The sequence below is a fragment of the Aphis gossypii genome, chromosome 2, assembly GCF_020184175.1.
Source record: "Aphis gossypii isolate Hap1 chromosome 2, ASM2018417v2, whole genome shotgun sequence".
Lineage (NCBI taxonomy): Eukaryota > Metazoa > Arthropoda > Insecta > Hemiptera > Aphididae > Aphis > Aphis gossypii.
This window is the reverse complement of record NC_065531.1, coordinates 88,528,395-88,556,383: the sequence shown is the minus strand read 5'-3', so window position 1 is coordinate 88,556,383 and position 27,989 is coordinate 88,528,395. Positions and strand designations below refer to the sequence as shown.

Here is a 27,989-nt window from a genome sequence, read left to right as displayed (position 1 = left end):
AGAAACGTTTTAAAAATGACAAGTCATCAATAATTAATGAAAATAGATTTTAAAAATGTAAAAAAATATAAATTTTTATTCTGAAAAAACATGAAGTCAAAAAATTGATATACATATATGTATTTATTGTACAAATTGTAAATATTTCTTCACATGGGAGATTATGTTATTTATTTTTTTTTGCCGAACAGCACATTGCACATAGGATTTAATATCATTTATGAACATAGAAAAATCGCCTATGTGTATATTTCATACGTGACACTACATCTACTCTGCATGTCAATATCTCCTATGTAATTTTGACCAACATTTTAACCACATAGGAGGTATTCTACGATGGTCATAGCGTCATGGAGTTTTTATCAAAATGACCGCCTATTTTTTCTGAATACATGAATACCAATATCTCAAAATCGCAAATTTGGCACATAAAAGGTTTTTTCGTGTCAAAGAAATATAGATTATACATATAGGGATGTACGAACGAAAATTGCAAACGATATTTTATGGCTTTCTTTTTATCAGAAAAACGTTAGAAAGCCGGAACCAGTTTTTAAAAACAAATAACAAACTTAAAAAAATATAATATATGTACACGATAATTAATAATAATAACATCTGAAACGTGAACGGTGTGCAGGGAGTGTGAGAAATTTAATAGTCGGTAATTTATATTATAGAATATATTTTGTCGTATACTGTACCTACACTTAAATAACTACTGAAAAAAGCTGTGCCGCTAGTCTGTGCAACAGATCGGTGAGTTATAAATCACACAATTAGTTGGGTTACCACAACTCAACATAGCACTTACCTATCTTGAACATTGTTATTGTATGAGTCCCTATTTTTTTTTATTGGAATTATTGTTTTCGAAATTTATGATTGTTTTCAAAATATTCTAACATATATATAATCATTACGCAAGGTATAAAAAAAAGAGTGGTCAAGTGAGTAATGCTCTGCTGTATAGTAGGTCACACTATATATAACATATAAATATTGTACAGAATAGTATTACTTTATCATTTTTGATCACGATGTAGTACTATTGCATAAAAAACTAATAAAAACAATTTAATATTCATTAATATAATTATAAATACTTGATGATTTTAAATTATTTTCATCATTTTTTTTTATATAATATCGATTTTGATAAGCATAGTCTTAGCTTTCATTCTTACTTTAAATATAAGTGTTTCATACTCATTGTTTTAGTGGACCGTAGATTAAATGATGAAATAATATGTAAAAATATTATGAGTATAATATGTATGGTTAGATAATTTATTTGAACGTGAAGTGGTTATTATACTTAATAACATAAAAAAATAATAATTTGATCTTGTTGAGTATGTCACATTACTTGAAGTGCTATCGATATACTATGATTGCTGAAAACAAAAAAAACCTATATCATAATTTTTTTTATAATAAAAATTTATAAAAAAATGTTACTTGATTACTTTAATAATATACTCGTATTTATATGCAGTACAAATACTATAATGTAAATAATATTTTGGCTAAAATAAATCTTACAATTGTATATATGTTTTTCAATACATTTGAAATTCTAAAAGAAATACATGTAAATTAATATTTTTTAAAAAAAACCTTTAAAAAATATAAAATATTATTATATTATTATTCATATATTTTATAAAAAAAAATGTAGTAATTAGTTAATACGTAGTATACATTACACATATTAACATTACATAAGTATATATAGTATAACATAGTATTTTATTAATCATTCAACAATTTTAATCAACGAACTTATCATCACAGCTAGGTTTACAGAATAATAGTAAAACGTGATAATTAAAATCGTTACAGCTAATATAATAATAATTTATAGAGACTTGCAATGTGAGAACTACATAATATAATAGCTGCCACAAAGTAATAAAACAGCTTTATCACACTATCAAACTTGCATGATAATTTATAGTGGACTGGGAGACTTAAAATAAAATAATTTTGTAAACTTTTTAGATATATTTGTTTGCGATTATTAGAAGAATACTAAGAATTTTTACTTTTAATCTAACTCTGAGGAGTCACTATCAAGTTATCACTATAATATATTTGTAATAAAGTAATTATATAAATAATTATATGTTATAGCTATTAGCCAATACTACCATCAAATACAATATTTTTATAAAACAAATTTGCTGTAATCGGTATCATCTTAATTTCAAACACAGGAAAAAAATTAACGGGATAACATTTTTCTAGGCTCTCAGCCAAAAAGTTCTGAATATCGTATAGTTAAAGAGGGGTATTAATGATTTTTTTTTTTGATTTTTTTCCCATTTTTTACCCTCTTAGCTGGAATAAATATATTGCCAATAAAGTTTTAGTGACAGAGATAACGAAATTAAAGAAAAACTTTTTCCCTTCAAACTATATACTTAATTCATATAATACAGTATATTATTATTATTAACTAATAGGAACGGAAATAAAATTTTTATTTTTTTTAAATTTCAATCCCTATTATAAATAATAGTTTTGTATAATATATCTATTTTATGCTTTTAATGACGAACATTTAATTACTTTAATTATAATTTCAAAATCTAACTGTAAAAATAAATATACCTCACAAATAAAAATACCATCAGATGATAGATTCTATAAAATGATTAACAAAATATTTTTCCGTAAATTTGTTGTTACTTGAACATTAGTAGTAATCAAATTATATTGTTGCATGAAATGTATATTTAAAATTTTAATGAATTACAAAATAATAATTGCCTTATTTAAAAAATTAAACGTGTAACCAATTTAAAAAAGCGGTAAGTGGGTACCGCTCTGCTGTACATTAGGTGCTGTGTGGATCACTGTTATATTACATTATAGGAGTTAATTTGAATCCAATGATAGGTATCATTGTATACGAAAAACGATTTAAACGCACGTAACATTTTTCCGATTATGATGTTTCAAGTTTTCTCTATAACTATTTGAAGAAAATTTATGAAAAACTTAGTGTTGAATTTTTTAACCTTAGATATAAACACAAACATTTTTATGATTTTTCAACTATAAAATTATAAACAAATTTTCGTGATTTTGACATACTTCTTAAAAATTTAAACTATAAACTCTTTTAAAAAATATATTAAGACTAACGATTTTTGATTTTTTTTTTTAACTAAAATAAAATTAACTTATAAGAAACCTTATATTTAATTTTTAAATTTTTTTAGCCATACCAAATTTTTTATCGATATTTCAAAAAAAAAAATTCTCAGGAAAATCGAAAATTTCAGTGGTCTATAAACAGCTCAAAAAAATCAAAATATTTTGAAAATTAAATCATGTAAAGAAAAAGCCAGTCTAAATAACTGTTGAAATTTTCAATTATCTACGAATAATACTTTTTGAACAATAACAAATATTTAAAATCGTTTGAGTATAAATTTTTATCGTTATGCTATTTAGTAAAAATTTAAAATTCAAACGCACTTAAAATTTTTCCTATAATGATGCTTCGAGTTTTCTCTAATATTTATGTAACTTAGGCATCATTCACTTTAATTAAATTGTAATTTTTGTCACTGTTAAATAACTAAATAATATATTTTTTTACAGATTTACAATGTATTATAATTTTAATCATTGATCAATCAAGTTAATTTAAATAGTTACATGGCTATTAATTTATAAATAGTTAAAATAACAATAACACTAACTATATTTAGACTCATGAACTTTTCGATGTGTAAAATTTGCAAATAATAACAAATCTTTGTTTCTGGTACCTACTTTTAATAATTCCATCAATATTTTTATCTATTATTTAAACTTTATATAATTTATATACTTATAATTTATTTATTATTAATATTTATATATATAATGTCTAGTTTAAGAAACTCTCACCTCCAACACAATCTTCTGCTTATAAGGGATGAGCAAACTTATTATGTTATATTTATGAAAACTATGTTTGTTTGCAAATATTTTATTATTAAAATATACATACGTATACGTAAATTTACCTACTGGTAGCGCAAATTACAAGTAATAAAATTGATGCAAAATATCAACTCCCCTAAAAAAGCCCCGCAAAAACATTTCGTATTTAGCCCCGATAATCGATATTCGCCAAGCCGGCCCTGGTTAGGTTAGGTTAATATTACGTATATAGTACGTAATAGTACGTATTAATTATCGATGGCGCTTTTATTATTTAATTGTTCTTTTACTGGTTCTAACCTAACCATTGTTTAAAATCGCTATTATTTTAAATGAAATATTTTATTATAATTTTGGGAATTTACATTTATTAATTATGTATTTATGTATTATACCATATTATATTATATTCGTATTTTCATCATTTTTATATTTTACCTGTTTTAGCTTTATCTTACGTCATTGTATTATAGTCGTCTAAATATTGACAAATTAAATATTGAATAATTCAACTGCACAAGCAGTTGTTCGCCAGTGACAGATGCTGTGCATTAAATTTAGCAATGCCAGTTTTTAATATCCGACCGTTCATTTCGATATGGCGCCTACAATAGCAGATGGATTTTGTATTTATGGGAAAAAGTTTTCTTTATATACTTCTCCACCTCGGCGCTACATTTTATTTCAGTTTCTGTAGTGCGTAATAATAATAAAAATATATCTATATCCTAATACCTCTATACATTTTATAATATTTTCCCTAAATTAGAAAAGTTTTGTAGGGACAAAAAAAAAAGAAAAAACGAGCATTGTTAAACGTTTTATTTTGCTGTATTCACGTCCCCTTTGGAGCTGAGCAGCCATCATGTTCGTGATATCGCAATCTCTTATATACCTTATTGACGATACTGATACATTGAATTAATATTATACTTATAATATATTGTATTGCTTTACATATATAAAAAAAAGTTTTTACTAAATATTTAAACAATTCTTCTGAAAATTCAAATTAATTTTTTATGAACGTCTGAAGTTCAAATATTTATAAAATATTAATACATATTCACCTGTAAAATAACTATTTCTTCCCAAAAGAATTTATTCTTTTGTTGTAATTTAATACGATTTATAGTAGATACTTACAAATATTTAGCAAACGTTTATCATTTTTTATACATGGTATAATTTTCAATTTTTTTTAGTTTTTTATTTTTATAAATAAAAATAAAAATAATTTTGCTTGGTAAAAAGATAAAAATTCAATACAAGATCTCTTCTACGTATTTTACAAGTTATACAAATTTTTTTGAAGTTCAAAGTTTATAAAAACTACAATTTTTATAGCTAAAGCTTGAACATTTAATATAAAGTTCTACATAAGTGGTTACTGGTTAATAATGACAAAAAAAGTTTAAAAAATGTATAAACATATTTTTTTTTTACTATTAGGAAGAACAAAAAAAAAAAAAAAAAAATAAGAAATAGTTACAAAAATTTAATTTTTCCCAAAATCAAAAAAAATGTCTTTCTATCTAGTGTATTCAAAAATAAGTACCATACATATTTAGAATTTCGATTAAATTGCTATATTATTATTTTTTATTTAAAATATGATTTTCAAAAGATTACGACCATTTTTAAGCAATATGTAGACATGACAAATATATCAATTTGTATTAGCTTATTTTCTGAAAATGTTGATAAAAATTATTTATACCTAGGTAAAAATTAAAAAAATATAATATAAGATCCCACACAAGATCATTTTTTTTTTTGAACTCGTTCTATGATATTATATTATTATAATATCAAGTATAAAGCAATGTATTAGATAAAACTAAAATTATTAATAAACAAATCTTAATTTCAAATGTGTAATGTGTTGAATATTATAATGTTCATTATCCTTAATACTTTTCTTCGATCGCAAGTACATAAATAGAAAAAAAGAATAAATTACAAAAATAAATAATTGTTAAATTATGTTTTATGACTTATGAGTTTAAAATGTTATTTGAGCATATAGTTATAGGTTTTTCAATATAACTTGAAAATATTTAACGTTTTGTAAAAATGTTGATAATGGTACTTCATAAATTACAATTTTAACTTATTATTCTAACTTAGTCAATTTTCTAATTAATATAGAATAGGAAATTATTTTATGTACATAAAAAAACAGTAATTTAAAATCTAAATCAATAAAAAATGGAGTTTTCATAAGAGAATTAAGTTAAAATGCACTAATGCACATAAATAATATGATACAAAAGGATAAACAATTTGAAATATTCACAATAAAATATGTATTTCGGTACTATTATTTACCAAAAATATTCTACCACAAGTGGCAGTGTGGTACCTTCGTTAAAACTGCATCAAGGTATTTTAAATAACTTACAAATGTGTGAATCGTTATTATAATTTTATTTAAGTTATGTGTTAATAACAAAGTATGTACAAGAAATTTGATAATATTTTTTTTTTCTGGCATAAAAGTTATAAAATTTCAATGATGAAATCCTATGTAATACGAATAATTATATTTGTACATATTAAATATTTTAGAATTACAACTTATATTGCTACATTACATTATGCTTACTTTTGTCAAGTGAGTTTACACAATTTAATATTATTAAGTAGTTGTAAATTTGTAATCATACAAACCATTATTAATGTTCAAAATATCATTACAATATAATACAAGTTGTTGACGGGTATTGTGGAAAAAAACCGGAAATTATGTGTTTATTGCAATAAAATACGAAATGATTACAAACAGAACAAGTAGGTACAACAAACAGTTTCTAAAAAATTATCATTAAAGATATTTTTTCAAATGCCTCCTTATTTGTATTACACAGTTCTGAAAAGAATGTTTTGAATATAAAACAGTTTCAACACATATTTTTTCGATACCACATCCATTGTATTTTCTTTGAATTATAAATTATTATTATATTAAACTACAGAAACCCGCGTTTCACAAATTAGATTACTAGGTTAGGTTTGGTTAGTATTTCGACAAGTTATATGCTGTACACAGACAAAAAAAAAATACACATCATTGTAAAATCAATACATTCATCACTTCGTTCAGAATCGTATAAGACAATTTAGTAACATAGGTCAAAGTATCATTAATTTGGATTCTAGTTACCATAACATCGAAGACAATGAAAAGAAAAACTAAGACGTCAAGAAAGCAGTAAAATTCACAGATACCCCAAAATTAAATTTAGGTAACTATAATATAATATTGTAAATATAAAAAACCGAATTAAAGAACTCATCCAAATTATAATAAATGGCAAATAAACTGGCTTAAAAAAATTCAATAAATAAATAAAAGCAATCATTTTTTATCTTTTCAATTATCTTAAATAAATTCATGCTGTTACATTAATTTCTCTAATTGTTTAAAATGCCTTTCTGTTTTTTATAATTTTTAACGAATCAGAAGAACACTTTAACACATAATAATTTCTGAAGTCGTCGACTATTATAATACACAAGATATAATTAATTTAAACATGTTCCGTTTGTCTATCTACAAAGTTACTTAAGGCTACAGTGACAAGCATACTTTAAATATTATATTATAGGTAATGATAATTTTCTGATGCAGAATAACCTAAAATTATGAAAGTCATGTTTTTCAACGTAAAGACTTGTTTTTGTTAGTTTGTTTTTTATGCCCACAGATAATTTTATTCATAGATTTTATACCTATACGTGACAAAATATGATTCGTAAGTAAACTGATTTCACTTACTGAAAATCTAGTTCACAACTACAATATTGTAGTTATAACACCTATAATATCTTCTGCACCTCTTGCCACAAATATCAGATAAATTATTATGGTTCTGTAACATGTGGACGCATAACAATTAAACAAAATATGCGTATGTATAAAGTTAGATTTATGTACAGGTATGATCATGAAGCATGTTTGGAAAAATAATTTTAAGGTTTACAGTAAAACAAAAATTACAGAGAATGTTGCTGAGTGGAAAAGCTTTGGTGGAGTTTTGGAAAATATTCCATTCTTGTAGGGCCATAAATTAAGCGTATTAGCCGTGAGCTTGAATTAGTAGTCCTCGCCTCAGTTTGCGTTCGGACGACGACGCGACCATTTTGGAAAATCATTAAAAACCTGTCGGTGTATACCCCTGCACTTAACTACCCCCTTACCACGACTACCCAATCGTATTCTGTTCAGCGAGCTCGTTTATTATTGTTTCGTGGGCAATAAATTACGGCCGTAATTAGATACTTAAGCTTTCAAGACCACCGCTGGCAAGACAAATATATTTTTTTTAAATTTTTGATTTTTTTCTGATTAAAAATATTTTGTAAATATTTTATATGTATATGTTGCAATAGACGATGGGTAGTGTGGGAGTTATAGTGATATCAAAAAACTTGAAAATTTAGTACAAGGCTCTTTATGAATCCTTATTGTAGTTAAAAAAAAAAAATCAAAAATCGTTTTTTTTATATAAGCATTTATAGTTTAAATTTTTATGAAATATGTCAAAATCGCGAAAATTTGAAAGTAATATTATAGTAAAAAAATCATAAAAATGTTTGTGTTTAAATCTAAGGTTAAAAAATTCAACAGTAAGTTTTCCTTCAAATAGCTATTATAGAGAAAACTCGAAGCGTCATTATAGAAAAAATATTATGAGCGTTTAAATTTTAAGTTTTTACGAAATTACGTAACGATAACGATTTATCCTCAAACGATTTTAAATATTTGTTATTATTCAAAAAGTGTAAGTCGTAGATAATTGAAAATTTCACTAGTTATTGATGTTGGAATTTTCTTTGTAAGATTTAATTTTTAAAATGCTATTTATAGGTATTTAAAATATTCGTTTTTGTTTAGTTTTTATTTTTTTATAAATATCAATTAAAATAAATATCAGTCAAAATCTTTGAAATAAATGATACCTAGCATTAGATTCAAATTTAATAATTCCAGTATATAGTGACTTACTATAAAAAAAAGCATTACTGCGTTTAGACTTGAAAGTGTGCTAAGTGAGTTTGTGAAAATTTTATTATCTCTATGAACGTTTCCACGATCATATATATTGTATTCTACTGTCTTGATTATTTGTATGGCTTCTACCATGTAAGTAAAAGAGCTTTCAGGAAGCTTAAATCTGGTTGTAAGATTTTCATTGTTAATTGTTGCTTTTCCATATATTTTACTGATATAGAGGCTTCATTATAGTACCTATTATCATTTTTATATTTCTGTAACATTTTATGGTTTTTATAAATTAGCAATACAATTTTTTACATACAATTTACATCACTATAATAACTACTTACACATTTTCCTATCGTATGTTAATTTTCTCAATTCCATTTCAAACAAGAAACTGATTTATTAAATTTGAATTATGGTAAGTTTATTCAATGTTTAAAATTAATAATAATAATTTATTTCTTAACTCATCAGGTACAAAACAATAAAGTGTGTTCACCAATTTAGGGAACACTAAATTTCTCGGCCGGATTTTCTTGGAATAAATCGATTTTTATTTTTACGAACTGGTGGCATATAAATACACATTTTTCGATACATTTCTACATTTTCTGAAATATCGGTCTACGCATACTCAGTAAAAACATTTTTTTTTTTTTTTTAATAGCAATACCTATTTTGAACACTATATTCGAATAGGTCTATTTTTTTAAGCAACTTTGATGTATCAATTATGGTTCTATATTAAAAATTTACATGGCTCTTATTCAGTCAATTTCGAATTTAGAACCATAGTCGATACTTCAAAATTGCTTTAAAAAAATAGGCCTATCTAAATATTGTGTTCAAAATAGGTGTTGCTATTAAAAAAAAAGTTTTTACTGAGAATGTGCAGACCAAATTTTCGAAAAAATTTGAAGCGCATCGAAAAATTTGTGTTTGTATACCATCGATTCGTAAAAAAAAATCTATTTATTCCAAAAAAATTAAGCCAAGAAATTCAGTGCTCGATAAATTGGTAAACACACTGTATTTCATACGATTATATAATAATACGATATATAATAATAAATAATAATAATATAATATATAATAATAATTGTACTATAGTACCCTAGTTCAGAGGTTCCCAAACTTTTTATTGTACGATCAATTTCAGGACTTTTTTGAAATTTTGTGACCCATAATATCAATAATGGCCTATTTTTTAGTGAATCAATTGCTTACAACAAAAATTATATATTTATTTTTAATATAAAAATATAACTCGACCCATCAAAAATATAATCGCGACCCACAGCTTGGGAAAATCTGCTCTAGTCTTTTTTTATAATAAATATCTTATAATTTATATTGCTGTGGTCAAAAAATTGTATATATTATCAGAAATATATAACTATGTCATCACTTAATTGTTTAGTTGGTATCTAGTGAATAGGTTCTATTTCAATAAAATTAATTTTAGAATATTCATCGAGATACAAAATTTAAAAACTAGGCTCTATGCTGCACAAATAAAATTCCAAACACAATGTGATCTTAGAATAAGTCATCATTAAAGGTGCTTTGAATTGGACAAATATGAAATAAACTTACAAACTTTTTTTTATGAATTTAATTAGTTTTAAAATTTGACATTTCAAAATTATTTTGATATCTACCATTTGTTTAATTAAGAAAACTGGAGTCTATAAAGTTGAATTAAAATTTAAAACTCAAATATGAATTGTAAAATTAGATGCATTGAAATAATCGAATAAAATTTAAAAATGATGCTTGATATGATACTAAATTTCATATAAATAAAATGGTAGACTAAAAATATATATTAATTTAATTTACAATAATTAGATAACAGTTAACAATTACTTCTTATAAAGTTTTTTGAAACGTATTCAGCTCTTTTAATTAATTACAAATAATTGTATGTAATTTCATTTTCAGATTATAATTATATTTTTTAACTATGTTGTCACTGGTTTAAATCCTATTAAAGCTTATATTTTGGAAGTTTTTATAATTTTTCAAATTGTTCATAGTATTATTTATTTTAGTAATAACTGATCTAAAATATATTTAAATAGTTCCAAATTGTTCGTTAAGTATACTCAGTAAACTCATTCTTTACCAATAATAAATTTAAATTGTTATTGTTTCCAAAATAGTAATTTTTCCATATTATTTTTCAATAGGTATGTCAATTTCAAATTTTATTTAAATAAATTCAAATTAATGCTATAATATTATTTTGAGATACAATTGTAATTGAAATTATTATGTGCATGGATGAATTAGGTAATGTATTTAAAAAATAATAAAAAACTGGATATTTAGGTATTTATCGTTATTATTAATCAATAAAATATGAATTATTATAAACTAAAAAATTTCATATTATAACATAATATATAAGATAGAAGATACGATAAAAAAAACGTTTGGCAAGAAATTGAAAAAGGTTCCAGACGATAAAATAATTGTCCAACCACTCTACCTATTTTGTTTACATTATATATTTTAAAAAGTTTAGGATAACCATTTGCTAAATTACATTTTGATACAACAATGCAATAAAAATAAACTTAATGGAATTTATATTTGTATCAAAATAATGAAGACATAACTTTAAATTGAGAACTCTAATAAATAAAATAATTTCAAAAATAATGTCCCAAACATTAACCAAAAAAACGAATTTATTACTGTAATAAATAAATATTTATAAGTATATACGAAAATAGAGTAATTTATTTTAATTTTAGTAATAAGTTAAGTTGATATAATTTTTTCCAAAAATATTTCATTTATTATTATATTAATATAAGTATAATAAATTATTATGATAATTATATATTTAGACCAAATCACGGACATACTCATGAGGGAAGGTCATAGCCCATGAGGTTTAAATCTTTCCCCCACAGTGGCCGTTTATTTGTTTGCAATCAATTTGTTTACTAGGTTAATTATGCTAAGGCTGTAATTCTCCATTACTACGAGGACGGCCAGAATACAGTGTCGGGATAAAATATAGGAAACGATAATTATGGTTTTGTTTATGAAGTATGCTTCATAGTTTGGTGGACTCAGTTAGATTTTTACTAAGTGTATCTTAGTCATAATCGAAAAATGTGTCAGACCAGAATAGGTATAATGTTTATGACGATTTCGAGAAAAATGTCTCAGTTATTAAAGCAGTTATTTAAGTCATTAAGGTCACAAATTTGGGTGACCTTATTTTGTTTTCAGCTGAATTGCGGTTTTAGGTTAGGCATCATGCCGCACTCTGTTTGAGTAACAACTGACCACAACAATAAAGAATTTTTCACATTCGTCAAATCTCGAACCGCTATGCTCGAGCATGTACAAAAAGTGCCCAATTATAGCCGTGCCGAGATCGCATTGCATCCAAAATATTGTTCAATTGTTCCGTTCAAGAAGCAGTGGAAAACAAATAGATCACCTCCTGTTTTTCTGTTGACTGCCCTTCTGCAGCACTGTTATCTACAGCTATAACGAATTTAATGGGGCCGGAGGGGTCTTTCCTCTTTCTATTGGGCTAAGTAAGGTTTTATTAATTCAATAGGACATATAGGTAAGTGATTAAGTGTGTGACAAAATTATAATTCTATCTCGTAACCGTTGGTAACTACTATTATGGTCTTCTCCTAAAAAATTAAGTCCTGGATCCACCACTGATCTACAGCGTTATGTAAGTATTGTGATCATTCACATGCGCTCGATGCTGATCGTAGATTCGGTGCATGGTCATCTGATGAGCGTACAAAATGGGATCGTATTCAACGTATATGTTTTTCTTGTCTCGGTATCGATCATTGGTCAAATAGTTGCAAAGTTCCCACAAAATGTACACTTTGCCTGCGTCGTCATTATAAGTTAGGTTTGTGTTGCATCCTAATGATAAGGACGTTGTTCCGCCATCGACTACCTCGCTATCTATCCACACCTTTGTTTTTATTCGAGCATGACTCTCTGTAATGCTCGTTATGATATATTTAGTTCACATAGCACATGACATCCGTACGTGATCGATACGGAAGTTGTTAAGTTTCTCTCGCTTTAATTGACTTAGAGTCACAAATCAATATTTCATTTAGTCGACGGACAATACAAATCTATATTACGTTAGTGACAGCGAGTCTAGTTGTTTTGCCGTTTTGTTACCATTTCAAGTTCCATTACGCGAACATTTATTTTCCTGTTCACGAACAGTGGCTACCAAATGGTTGAGCACTTGGAGTTCAAATTGAGTTCCGACGATTAATTGTGTACTAAATACCTATAATGATTTTATGATTTTATCATTGTTTGTATTAATAATTTACCAATAAAAATATTCGCCGTGGTCAACTTAAAACTATGTGCTCTGTTAGAGTTTTTTTATATTTTTTTTTTTACTATACAATAGATATAAAACACCAATAAATGTTGTAATAGAAATTATAGAAACAATGTAATTAACTAATTAGCTGTATAATAATTTTTTTTAATAAATACATTTTTTAATACATGATTAATTATTATTATTAAATGGATATAAGAATATTAAAAAATGTATTGCGATAAAAATGATAAGTTAAATCCATCATTTTTTTATTTATTATAATATTACTTACACTTTATATCTATATATTTAATTATATTATATATATTATCCTAATCTTAAACAAAGTTAACTCTATTCTGCCTCATCTCAATGTTCTTAAACAAACGTCCTGACCGTAAGTTTATTTAGAAACATCTGTCTGAGTATAAGGCATAGTTTTATAATTATTACACTCTTTTTTTTTTTTTTTTTGCTAGTTGAACCGACGACCGAGAGGGGATTGCTTTCGCATTACTTCCTCCCGAATTATTACACTCTTATAACAACTTAACCTAACCTTTTTTTTGTTTTGTTTTTCTATACCACTATATAAGAACTGACTGTTTGCATATTCTTTAGCCCCTCCGACGTATCGTTCATTGAATAAAAAACCTGACCTAATCTAACGCTACTGATGTGCTGTTTTGAGTCAATGGATAAACTAATGTCAAATAATCCAATGGCTATGAACATCGGGGGATGCGCACGCCATAAACTCGCCTGGATGAATAAATTAACATCTATCGTATATAAGAACAGAGGTACCAAAAAGAATATAATTATAAAGATGATGTGGTTTTAACTTTTAAGTATCTCTCTGTATGTAAAATTCCGCTCGCTTAGCTGGTAATTTTATAATATACATATACATTATACGTAGATACATATTATATTATATAATATATACAGGTCAAAAGACAATGAATGTCTGCGTTATTTTGTTTTGAAGCGTTTGTCATAAAATATGCTGTATACATATATAACTATACGAATATTTGGAGAATTATGTAAAGAAACGACTTTTAACTATATCAATTTAATGCTCCAGATTACAATGTAGTATTATCATCTTGGTATATGAATACATTTCAAAAAGTAAAAGAAAAAGCTTAAAACCCTGCAAAAAAACGTGTTTCCAAAAGCTTTAGTTTTGGCTAAGGGGTGAAATTTAAATTTAAAAACAATACGATCTGAACGTGGAATCCGAGTTATTTCATTCAAAAAGTAGTATAATAATAATTATCCAATGTGTGATATATAAATAAATAAACCTAACAATTATATTTTGAACACCATATTAAGATAGGACTGTTTTTTTAAATAATTTTGATGATTCAACTATGGTTCTAAATTCAAAATTGACTCAATAAGAGCCATGTCAATTTTAATAAATAATACATTTTTTTTTATTATTATTTTAAAAAAATTATGATATCATTTACAATTAATTCTTATTGGTTACTTTTTAAATATTTGTACTGTTGTATTTGTTTTTGTGATAAGTGTTATAAACAAGAGTCACATAATATGGGTACAACATTATAGCACTTAAGAAAAAAATTAAATAACCTAACCAGACCGAAATAATAAAAATTTTGAAATGTATCTATAAATGTGTATTTATATACCACTGGCTTGTAAAAAAAGAAATTGATTTATTCCAAAATAACCAAGCCGAGAAATTAAGTGTTCCCTAAATTGGTGAACACACTGTATATATATTATATATGTTTCTACTATTTAAATCAGCATACAGTATTGTGTATTGATACTTCTTTATTTTATTTAACCTTCATAGTGACTTATTCAAAGAGAGAAGCAATATTTTTTTCGTTTTCACTGAGTTAGTTTTATATAAAATATGTATGTTATTATACTTGAAACACGCAACAATTGTGTTGGTAATTTGTGGAAATGTACGGAATTTAACCTTTTTTTAACTATATATATAAGATAAATTTTTGTATAGGTACAGATACATTTTTAAATTCCCCAAAATTGATTTAAGGTTAATTTAGAAAGTACTATATAGTAGTTTCCGAGTGCACCTTTTGTCTTTCAATAGCCAACTTAAATGATTACAAACATGGTCTAGTAAATAATAAATTTAATTAGCGAGCAAAAAATCGACAACGATATTCGTTTTGTAAGATTTACGATGTTTTAAATTATTACATAATTTTATTTAATAGTAAATAATAATAACCTGTTAATAAGTGATCTAATAATCTGTTATCATTGAGTCTTTAACTCTTAGTCTATTTTAGATTTAGATTCTAAGCAGAACGATAAAAGGTATTGATCTTATAAGGTTTTGAGTTTTTTTTATCTCTATCATCGCCCTGGTTAGATTAGTTGATATATATATATATTCATATAACCCCTATCTGTCTAACGATGTAATTATATTACATGCACCCGAGGCCATTTATATAAATAGATAATCGAATGAGTCAATAACTGTGAGATATTTAATGTACATAAGTTTATTTTAAATCTGATAACGCGAAACAGATCGTGACAATAAAGTAAATAGATGTAGAGAGACTGTTATTAATATTCTATATTTATAGAGTAGGATATGGCAATATCATATTAAATTTAGGTATTACAATTGAAAATCTGAGTCAATATTTAATAGATGTTGTTATGGGTTTTCTGGCATTTGTGAACTAACGATATTATTGCAAATATTGAGGTGGAAGTAAACATCTGGATAACATAATATTTCGCACATATTACACATGTTGAACCTACCGTTCCCTGGGTCTAAACTGTTTATCAAAATTGTATAATCACGTGAAGTCATCTTATCTACACATATGATATATATATATATATATATATGTGTGTGTGTGTGTGGCCAATAAGTCGATCACAAATCTCTTGTAATTTTACAATTTGTTGACCTCTTTTTTTTTTCTTGTCAATACTCAATATCATAACAACCTAAAGAACTAATTATCACAAGACACTATTATTACACAGTACACGGGATTATAACATCATATTATAAATATACTGTGACGATATATATATCATTGTATTGTGACAGTTTAAAATAATATAATAAATAAACAACGGTCAAGTTGTCACGCTGAACAGTTCCTTCAATAAATATAAATGTAAAGATAATAGTATAATAATATAAATATTTGAGAGAGGTCACGTAAAGACTCACCATGGTCCATGATGTGACAATGAAGTGCAAGGTATGTGACTTACACGTATACCGCCAGAGATAGGGTGTGGCTCAATAAGCGTTTCTGCCACCAAGGATAAAGCTAGTTTATTGGAACCACAGAAGCCTTTGATGAAGCCGTCAGTAATTCTAGTCGGCTTCACTGTGTCGTATTTTTTCAGTTAGGTTAGGTACATGAGGCCATGAACATCAGCTATATCGACCACACCAGATTCTACGATCGACCACTGGATTTTTTTCTTTTTAACGAATATTGATATTATATCAATATTGTATTTATTTGGATTTGAGGGTTTAAAGATTTTTAATTTGTGTTACCTTATCAAGTTACGAAATAACATTTATACAGCTGCAAGAAAGGTAAGGTGTATGAGCATAATATAATTTATATATCAATTTTATATTAAGGTGTACTTAGTCATATTCTCGAATACCCGACTTCAAAATCTCTCCGACGATCAAGAGGAAGATAAAAGCGTAAACGTAATATTTTTTGTTTCTGATAGGTGATTATATTCTCCAACACTTTTAAATGTAGGAAAGAATCCCAAAAAAATTTATTATACTTAAAAGCAATATCAAAAAATATAACATATAACAGGCTAATGGCTTCTTCACCCAGAATTGTTTTTTTTTTTTTTATGTAATAATTAATAATATATCAATGAATTAAAATTTTACAGGTGACTTATTGGATACCTATAATGTACAATAGAGCGGTACCCAATGGCCATCTTTTTTTTATTAATAACCACATTTATAGTACATCATTATAATACCATTTGAATATAATTAACTCATCAATGTACTGAAATTTTCTATAAACTACGCCAGCCAACGGTTATACGTTTATAATACTGTGCATAGTTTTGTTACAATTAAAAATTAATTAAAATGTTAATATTTAGACATTTTCGGACGATTTAAATAATACAAATTATATCATTAGTTAGCAATTATAAAATTTAATTTAATTTAATTTACTGATATAAATTTTTTTCCTAAACTTTTGATATAGGTACCTACACAAATTATAAATACTATTTATCAGAGCAAATAATAGTGCAACAGATTTAGGTGTTACAATATTTATAAATTATAACACATTAAAATGTATACAATAATAGCTCATTGTTAGCTCACAATTAATTTGCATCATCTCCTTCTTAAATGTGTCTGTGTATGAGCTGCCTTATGTCAATAGTATACGTAAATATGGCTATATGACACATCTAAAAGTTTGATAACTCTTATTATGCTCTGCAGAATAGTTGCACAAATGGATATTACATTATTAACACTATGTACATAATATAATATCTTATGATAGTTAATTTCCACCATGTAACTGAACCGTATTTATCTTGTTACCTAGGGAATAGTAATCTGGGACACAAGTTTAGGGGACAACGTCACTGATATAATATAATGTTGTCGAGATTACAATCGAACATACTAAATTGCTATTGCCTTCAGACGGATTCCAATCACGTACCAAAACCACGGTCATATAACAATAATTTTAGTAGTATTATTTCGGACACGCGTTTACCTAAAGAATATAATATATCATAGATAAATAGGTAAACAGATAAAAAATTATTCTAAAAACTATAATCTGATTAAACATCGAAAAACAAAATAATCATCAACATGCGTCTTAAATGTGTTGTGTTTATGTCATAAAAAATAGTATAAAAAAACTATACGAAAAGAAATAAAAGTATTTAATCAAGTCAATATATTATTATATAGTATACTATGTACTTTCGCCAAGCATTTTTTGAAGTTCTTTTATAAACGAAACCCGTTTTTATTTCAGTGTATATTCTCTCTTCTACTCAACCTAAGCTCTTTTCTATTTACACTATTGTCTATTTTCTAGCCTTCATGGAGATAAAAAAATAACACATTTCGAGATACCGGAACATTCTTTATTATTGTACGCTTCAAAGTTTCCTTGATATATTGCGTTACCCACCAGAAACAATTCAGATGGAGAGAAAAAAAACAAAAGAGTACTAACATCAAGTTAAAATTAAATGAACTCGTAACTCTATAAATAGTGAAAAATTATAAAAATTACCAAAAAAAATATTATCAACCAAGAGTAAATGTTAAGCATACACATATTACATACTGTAAGATTTCTGACCTACGAATATACAATGTTATATACTTAATTATAAAAATATAATTTATTTTATCAATTCAGCGTAATAACATACTATTGTATTTATATAAAATGTACATAGTATATTTGATTATTCAGAGTTATTTTAATATAATTTGTATTGAAACAATAATTCAATAAACTTAATTGCTACTCGCAAAATGTATTAATTTCATAAAAATAAAAGAGTACATAAAATGTTTTCTGCAGCTTAACAATTTATCAATCTACATACTATACTTTTAATAATTAATATTAATTATAAATCTACTCACTCTCAAATCAAAGATCAGCAAATATATTTCAGAATTTTAAAATTGAAAACTTTTTACAAATTCATCCGTCTGAATAGTTAAACTCAATTGTTTACCAAAAAGGAAAAACTAGCATTGAACAACCAAGAATTGTCTACGATTCATTTGAAAGAGGCGTCAAACTTGTAGACGATTATTATTACAGTACTACGAGATACGAAACTTAAAAACAATTTTTATTACAAGTGAGTAATTTAAACATTCTAAAAATATATTGTACTTCAAAATAAACCAATATTTTGTTTGTATTGTTTCAATCAGTCAAGGACTTTGATCTAAATATTCTGAAACAATAAAATGTACTTTAGCCTCTTCTTTGAATATTTAAATACTTAAAAAAAAAATTATTTTTATAAAATTTATTTTTTAGAAAAATTAGTTATTTTTATGTTTTCTCAATTTAATCAAAATGAGTAGGTAAGCTAACACAAAAGTTTATAGTTACATATATTTTAGTGAAAATAAATTAGATCAATTTTTGTACATAAATTTTTTGTATCTTTAATATTTAGAGAGATGTTGAAAAAAACACGCATTTTTCACAAAATGTTACTTTTATATAGTTTTTTTAGTTTTTAAAAAATTATTGACTAAGTAAAAAATGGATAAGAACACTTTTTAGTAAAAAATAAAGTTAAAAAAAAAGTTCCTTATGACTTTTAAAAAAAAACCAAAACTTGTACGATGATATCTAAAAAATTACAAATGTTTACATTTTCTCTAAACTTTGTGCTTAGAGCGCGCCCTGTTAATTATATTATACAGAGCTCAAATATTGTAGATCTTATTTTTAGACCTATAGAAAAAATCCCAAGACGGTACTCTTCTAATTTTGAAGAAAAAAAATCGTTCATTAGGTTCATTTTATTTCTCAATTATTAATAAAAATTTTAATACTGATTACTGAGACTGGTTTGAGTAAACTTCAGTTTACTTCAGTATTGGTTTTATTAAAGGTTAAAACATCTATAATAGAAAGTATTAAAATAAACTCAAATTAAGACTAGTTATGCTAATACTATTCCATACTTTCCTTCAATATAAATAAGAGTGTTTTTTTTTTCGCCAATAAATATTATTCACATTGTATTATGTACGAGTAGCGAGTAGAACACACAACAATTTCCAAATAGAAAATGAGGGAGAGGTATATTAAAATTAATTTATATATTTCATTAGAGTACCCATATTAATCATATCGTTTCTTGGACAACATCCTCTTCGCTTCGAACTTTCAACGGTTGTGTTGTTTTTTGGTACTTTTTTCGTTACGCGATCGTTTAGAGCAAACTGTTATTACCAATTGCGTTCGTTGTTGTTTTTGGTTTTGCTACGTCTATTGTTTTCCAGTAAGTGTGTAGCGTGTTCGATTATAAAAAAAGAAATTACAGTTTTTTTTTTGTACTGCGTTTGCCCGAAGACCGTTGTTGCAGTTAACCGATATTTGAACATTGGTCACGAAATCATATGTCGATGTCGTCATTCGTACTGCCATTTAATTAATGCGTCTCGTCAAATGCTTATATGCAAGTTGTCGTAAACGATCGGGTATTCTTGTTCGATTATTGTCTATGGTTCCGTATACTATTTGCATTCACCAAAGTTGCTGTAATTCACCGTAAGTTGAACCAGTTTGGGGAAAAACAATTATTACTTAAGTGGTACAATTTGTGTTTTCAAATCAGTGGTTTAATTCCTGACATCATTGTGATGCACCCGACAATACAGATTATTTTATTTCATATTTACACATTGTTATTATGATAAAATTTGTATTCAATAATACACAAAAATATGTATCACGTTCAAACACTATTTTTCTTACTGTTTTATTCATGCGTGTAAATGTTAACAATATTATAATATTATATATATCTTTTATATGTTGAATTTAATATTTTATTGTTCACATTTCACATTTCACACAGTCAGTATTATTTACTTTTATTATAAATTGTTTTGATTTGGTAGTTTAACATAACGGATTTAGTTCTTGTTACAATTTTAGTTTAATTTTTTATGATTTAATAACTATATTCTTTTTTTACTTGATTAATGAACAATTTTTATTAAAAATTTTTTTTTCTTTTTTTTTTTATTCATTGAGTAAAGCGCCAACCGTTAGTAACAAGTGCTTATTCAATAATAATAAATAATATGTTTTTACGACTTATGCTAGTGTACACTAGTGAGTACATTAAAAATATAAACGTCATGGACAACACTTGATTTCGTTTCTTAATTGCAGATGTTTAAGACTTAAGTATTGTAACTTATATTAATAAAGATAACTGCTGTCATATAAACAATTAATTGAAATTTTTGTTTAATGTTTACAGTAACTTAATTATATTCTATTGTTGTGGTAATGTTGCAGTATGCGAACAAAACACAAAAATAAAAATAAAAATTGTATGGATATTTACATGACTACGACCCCATCATAGAAAATATATAGACTATAATAATATAATATACGTATATGTATAATGTATAATATAAGAATTGAACCCTACACGTTAAATATACACGTGTAAACACTGTATATCACTGAGGTCTTAATATATCAACTTTGATACACTAGTGGTTAAAATATACAAGGTTATTGCATATATACCTACTCTTTCTCAATCAAATATTTGATGATACAAATAGAAATGGTAGCGTAAAGGTAGCCAATAATAATCAAGTATATGAGCGGGAATTTTAAATTTCTCAAAATTATTTTGTTATTAAAATTATTAATTATTGCGGATTTTTCATGACAAGAAAAATGGATATTTGTAATTTTAAATATCCCTTTACCCAGCCATTTTGTATCTGTCGGTGTTATGGAATAACCTGTATATTTTAATCATAGATACACTCCTATCTGTAAATTTATATTATTATCCAGCTGGTGTATAATCAACATTATAACAATATAACGTAATAAAATTAGTGACCACGTTAATATATTTTTGAATAGTAAATACAAATTATATTCAATAATTTATTACAAAATTCGTATATAGCATAAATGTTATACATTGTATAGTTTTAAATATGAATTACTAACATGTATCATGAGAGATATTATAATCAGGATAGAAGTAAAAAAATAAAGACTGCTTCAGTCTATTTTACTACTCTACATTGCTCGGAGTAGTAATTTAATCGAATGAACCACACGCGTTTAAGCCAATTTTGACTCTGTGTGCACATAATATAATCCAATATACAAATTACACCGCATATATATCTATACATACAATCCAGCCATAGTTAATAGGGCAAGAGGAGACTTATACGAGGCCAAAACGACTTGGCACTATCCTTAACTCTCGACCAGTTTTATTATACATATATACTAAAGATACCGCAGTGTTCCCGTTTCGTAGATGTACTTGACCCATCACAGTGTACGACAAAATCTATGCATACTATCAATAACATTAATATTATCTTTTAATCTACTACACTTCATTGTTATACAAGACAATATAGGATATATTGTATAATATGTAGTATTGTGATATGTTATTTGTATACTAAATGTGACGAACAACGAAGATTTTCAATTGTTTGGTGGTCAGAACCTAGTTTGATAGTATTACGAACTTAGTTATACACATTACACATCAAATTGTCCAAATACAAATTATAATCTAACTAAACCCAATTATAATCCACATTCCAAATTCTACAGTATATTATGTTATGTACCTACTACCTATACAGTAAGTGGTAACTATTATTTCAAAAAAACATTGTTGCCATAATATAACCAAATTGTATCACTGCGTGCCGTGCGTGGTATAAAAGTATAAATAAACATTAAACATAGATATTTAAAATCCAAAAACCATCCTATAAAAAAAAATGTGGCTAACAATTTTTGATTTTTTTAACTATAATAAGAACAACTTATAACAAATCTTTTAATAAATTTTCAAGTTTTTTTGAATACCCAAAACTTTTTATCGACACTTGAACTAAAAAAATTCAAAATATTTTGAAAATTTGACCTATAGATGATAATATTAATATAAACATTTAGTGAAAATTTTAAGTATTTACTGCGATTCATTTTTGAGTTACAACCATATAAAAAAATCGATTTTTTTGAAAAATTCTGGAAAATTCTTACGTTTGACCTTTATAATACTCCAAGGATATTCCCTTTGCCATCGGAAACCATCCCTAAAGTTTGAAATTGAAGCATTATTTCGACAATTTGTGCTGTACAATAGATACAAAAACAAAACACACATCATTTTAAAATCAATACATTTGTCATTTCGTTCAGAGTCTCAAATCAGAGGAAAACATGAGTGAACTGTATTGAGCGTAAAGATGTATTTTATTTTCTGTGTTTTAAAAAGTCTTATAATTATAGTTTTTACCAACGTTTACTGCAAGCGAATAGGATCCCGTAGAGAAGGTTTTCTCTACGTATTCGTGAATCATTTATTTTACTTTAGGCCACGCTTTTCCTTATTAAGTAAATCAAAAAGATTAGTGTTACAATACGCAACTACGAGGTGACGTAAACCATTAAGTCTCTTTGTGACAAAGTAAACCATATTATAATTATTAATAATGTAGTAATAACATATCATATTATGTACCTTTTAAGATATAGATATATATTTGAGTAACAAGGAGTTCGAAAAAAATTTAAATAGATACCATGGGTATTAGTATTACTTAGAAAATTGAATAGCAAATACTCACATGAAACCAGCATCATATAATATGATGTATTAATAAACAGGGCCGATGTGTTAAGGGTGAGCTCTATTAGAGGGTGCCTCAACGGTATTTAAATAAAAACAGAGTGATTATTTTATCGAACAACACTCATCATATTTAAATCTATTAACGTGTTTAGAAATATATTTTTCATATAATTTCCAGTCGAAATAAAATATGCATTTTTTTAAAGAGTTATAGATAAACGGGCTATCCTCATTTCACTCCACTCCACAACTTAAACTTTAAATACTTATAACTAATAAACCACGTGTCCAAAATGGAATTTTTATAAATCGAAAAACTCTGACAAATATGCTTCTTCGAAATATGAAATTAAAAATACCTATATATTATCACTAAGAAAATTTAAATAATTTAACAATATTTTTAAATGTTGTTTTATTTTAATTAAAAAATAATGTAAAAAAAAAATATTTTCAAAAACGTTAATAGATTTTGAAATAATGGATGTTGTTCAATAATATAATTATTATAGTATTATACTATTAGTATATGAATCTAAAAATTTCAAACTGAAAATCGAAAAAGAAATCTTTTTTTATGTAGGTACCTACCAATTCATTTAAAACGTAATTTTTAGGTATTAATTTTAATAATTTAAAATAAACTAGAGGAAATTTTTATTGTCATTAGCCATGTTATAGTGTTTTTTTTTATATAATTAGAGTCTATCATTTTGATTTTAACTTACAAAAACTTTGTATTAAAAAGAAAATGGTAATTGATACAAGGACAGTGACAAAACCGAAAATAAAAAGTTATAGAACCGAAAGCTTTGTATTAATTTATTATGAATCGAAACCATTTTTGCAAATGTTTAAAAAACCAAACTAAAATCTGAACCTAATTTTTTACCAATTTTTTGGTTGTATTTATACAAAGAAAAAAAATAGGTTTTAGGTTTTAGTATTAGTTTCCAAATATAACATAAAGATTAAAGACACACAAACGTCAAGTACGATAACTACTGTCTACTATAACTTATTACGAGTATTTTAATTTAAAAATATTTTTTTGTAATAGGTTAAATCACTATTAATTACCACCATAAACATAATCTCAATATCATATTTTTAAGATGTATGATTAAAACCAAATTATCTATTTTTTTTCTGAAAAATCAAAATAAAACATCAGCTTGTTATTGTAAATGTAAAATCATGCAATCGTTTATATTTGTAAGCAGGGTCATAAGGTAACCAATATGTAAGGGCTACCAAATGCACTCTGCGTTCACTGCATTAAAATTTATAGTATCGCTTACGTGTACGTCATGTATTTCGCGTAAGCATAATACTTGCATTGTTAGAAGATAATTTACTTTTCATCCCTACTTAGTTATGTATTTTAATCATAAGTACTGAAATATTATTTATTATTATTATTGTAACTAATTGTGTTTAATTACTTTTTGTCAATTCATATTATAATCCTCATTCAATACATACTTATTTTCAAGATTTACCTATTTTATGGAGACCAATTTCATTGGAATCTATCATTTTTGAACCAAAACCTTAAACTTATTTTATTCAAAACTATTGATTCTTACTGAATGTGCATTATTCGTCCATATTTTTAACAAATACCGTAAATCTTAAATATGTTTAATAAAATGAAATTAATTGATTAAGCTGCCTTAATCAATAGCAAACGTATTATTTTTTCAGAAATTGTTGATAAAAATTTAGAACTCGATTTATCTTATTTCCAAAGAAAATTCTATGTGTAGTTATAACTTAATAAAACAAATTTTAATGTGGTTAAAGTTTAGTTGAAGTGTTTCACAAAACTTTTTTCTATACTTTTCATAAACAACATATTTTTAATTTTATTTCATTTCTGCAGTAAATAATATATTTTGAGTATATATTTCTTCAGTGACCATGCAGTTGTTATCATTTATCTATATGATCATATAGAGTAGTTAACATGCTTTGCTCAATATTTAAAATTTTAATATGTGTTTAAAAATGCATTCTTAATTTCAATCAAAATCAAAATTATTTTTAAAAGCTGAACATGGGGTTAGGTTAGGTTAGGTTGTGAAGTGGATTTAAAATTCCCCTTATGCATACTTTTTATGATAAAACGCATAATGACATAGATACCTACATAAATAACATTTTTAAGTTTAAAAACGATAATAGCTGTATTCAAATTTGATTATTATTATCGTATGGTGTGATATACAAGCTAACAGACATGTTACAGTTATATAATTTACAAAAAAAATATTAAATTAAATCTTAATATTAAAATTACAATACCTAAGGGTAACTTTCCCAATGTTGACATTAGTTAAGATATCTATAACTAGTTACAATGTTCTAGTTAATTACTATGTCATTATCCAATTAATCGCGTTTTCAATAGTTTCTTAGATTTTTTCCATTGATCAGTTAAAAGTTCGAAAAGGGCAGTCACTTATTATGTGGAAAATGGACTGCAATGAGTACTGCAAATTGCAATCACAGTCGGAATGATCTCTCACTTACCATTTATGAAGCATTTATCTGGATCGAACATTACCTGTACGTAGTTGGTTAAGTGTTACCCATTTTTGACATGGAAATTGTTGTCCAGGAACCTAACCTAACCTATGGAGTGCGCCGTAATTCAACAATACTTAAAATTACTTATAGCGGTTTTCTAGCGTTAAGAAATAAGATAAGTAAGGGTTTATAAGTTTATTTAATAAAAGTTAACTATTATATATTCTAAATTTATACTAACATAATATTATTGATTAAATATGCATAAATATTTGTTTATATTGATAATATGTTATAATAAATATACTATAAATAACTAACATATACATCATTTAAATTAAAATATTATTTATGAATACATAATAAGATACAAAGTAAGCAAAAAAGAATATATGGAGTTAAAAAAAAAATGTTATTAAAATTTATTATAAGCAGCAATCATATGTTTGTAAAAAACTTAATAACTATTTTCATAACTGTATTATATTATAATTTAAAATGCTTTGAATGTTGTTAACAACAATAATTACTTATTTGTTTGTATATTTTTTTCTCATTTTAAAGTTAAATAATTATCATAATGTGGTTTATTGTACATTAAGTTCTCGATTTTCAGTCCTTTAATATATTTAAATTTAATAACGATCTATAAAATGAAAGAGTCATGACGTTAAGATAATTTTAAAAAGTTAAAAAAAATCAAGATAATAAACATGTTTAGTATTAACATTTTACCATTACATGTCAGTAATTAATTAATATATCTTGCCTAAATACATTCTTAAAAGCTTAACTTATAACAGTTTTAATACACAATCTTTATCAGCTTTTTAATTGCTTTCTAGACAACAATAAATCACGTTTATGGTATTTTTCTTGGTATGGTTTTTATTCAATTTCTTTATCCTTTACTTCAAATAAAGAAGAAAATCAATCGACATTTCTAGTAGGTTATTTTCATTCACCCATTTGTCTTTCACTACTCGTTGCAGTATCATAGTAGTTATCCATTGATTCTCTGGGGAAATCAACCACACGAATTGTAATGGTCAATAAAATGCACAGAAAAAGGACTAAAGGAATATATTGACAAATCCTATTACGTGGTAATAATGTGTTATAGATTATAATATACCTAGTATCACTTTAAAAGCAACTTGTCTTAAATTTAAATCACTATTTTTAATCAATTTTAGATAATAATTATCCAACAAAAATACTCGTATTAATTATAAGTTATATCATTATAATCATATATAGGTAGATAAACAACAAATAGATTATAAGCACTAGAGGAAAATTTTTCTGTAAAACAAATAAATCCTATGCAAAAATCAATTACTAAAGAAAGAAATTATGGTGTTAATAAATATTCATAAAAAAAATTATCCATTGTGTATGTACTTATGCGTTCGTGTTACATGTTTAATTTCTTTATAACTATTGAAAGCAATAATTATAGTAAACATTTATGATAGAAATATTAATAACATTCTAAATTCTTATTTACTCTGTATTCGGTATTAAATTATTAACATTTATATTTCTTAAATGAATTAGTATATATACTAGAGGTGGCAAAACCGCGTCTCGCGAGCCCCATGTGGCTCGTGTCATAGACTTTTGCAGCTCGCATCTAATCGTAACATTTTTACAAAAAAAATTTTTTTAATATGAATTTATGTATTACCTATATTAAAATATGAC

General features: G+C 25.4%; 2 protein-coding genes across 2 annotated transcripts in view; one reads left to right on the top strand and one right to left on the bottom strand.

Annotated features, from left to right (window-relative positions):
* LOC114122851 (spondin-2) overlaps window positions 1–27,989 on the bottom strand; it is a 127,067-nt gene that overhangs the window by 48,180 nt on the left and 50,898 nt on the right. The window lies entirely within an intron of this gene.
* LOC114122794 (anoctamin-1) overlaps window positions 26,158–27,989 on the top strand; it is a 104,251-nt gene continuing 102,419 nt past the window's right edge. The window contains exon 1 of the mRNA XM_050201726.1: window positions 26,158–26,162. The gene's annotated coding sequence lies outside the window, so the exon portion shown is untranslated. The remainder of the gene's footprint in view (window positions 26,163–27,989) is intronic.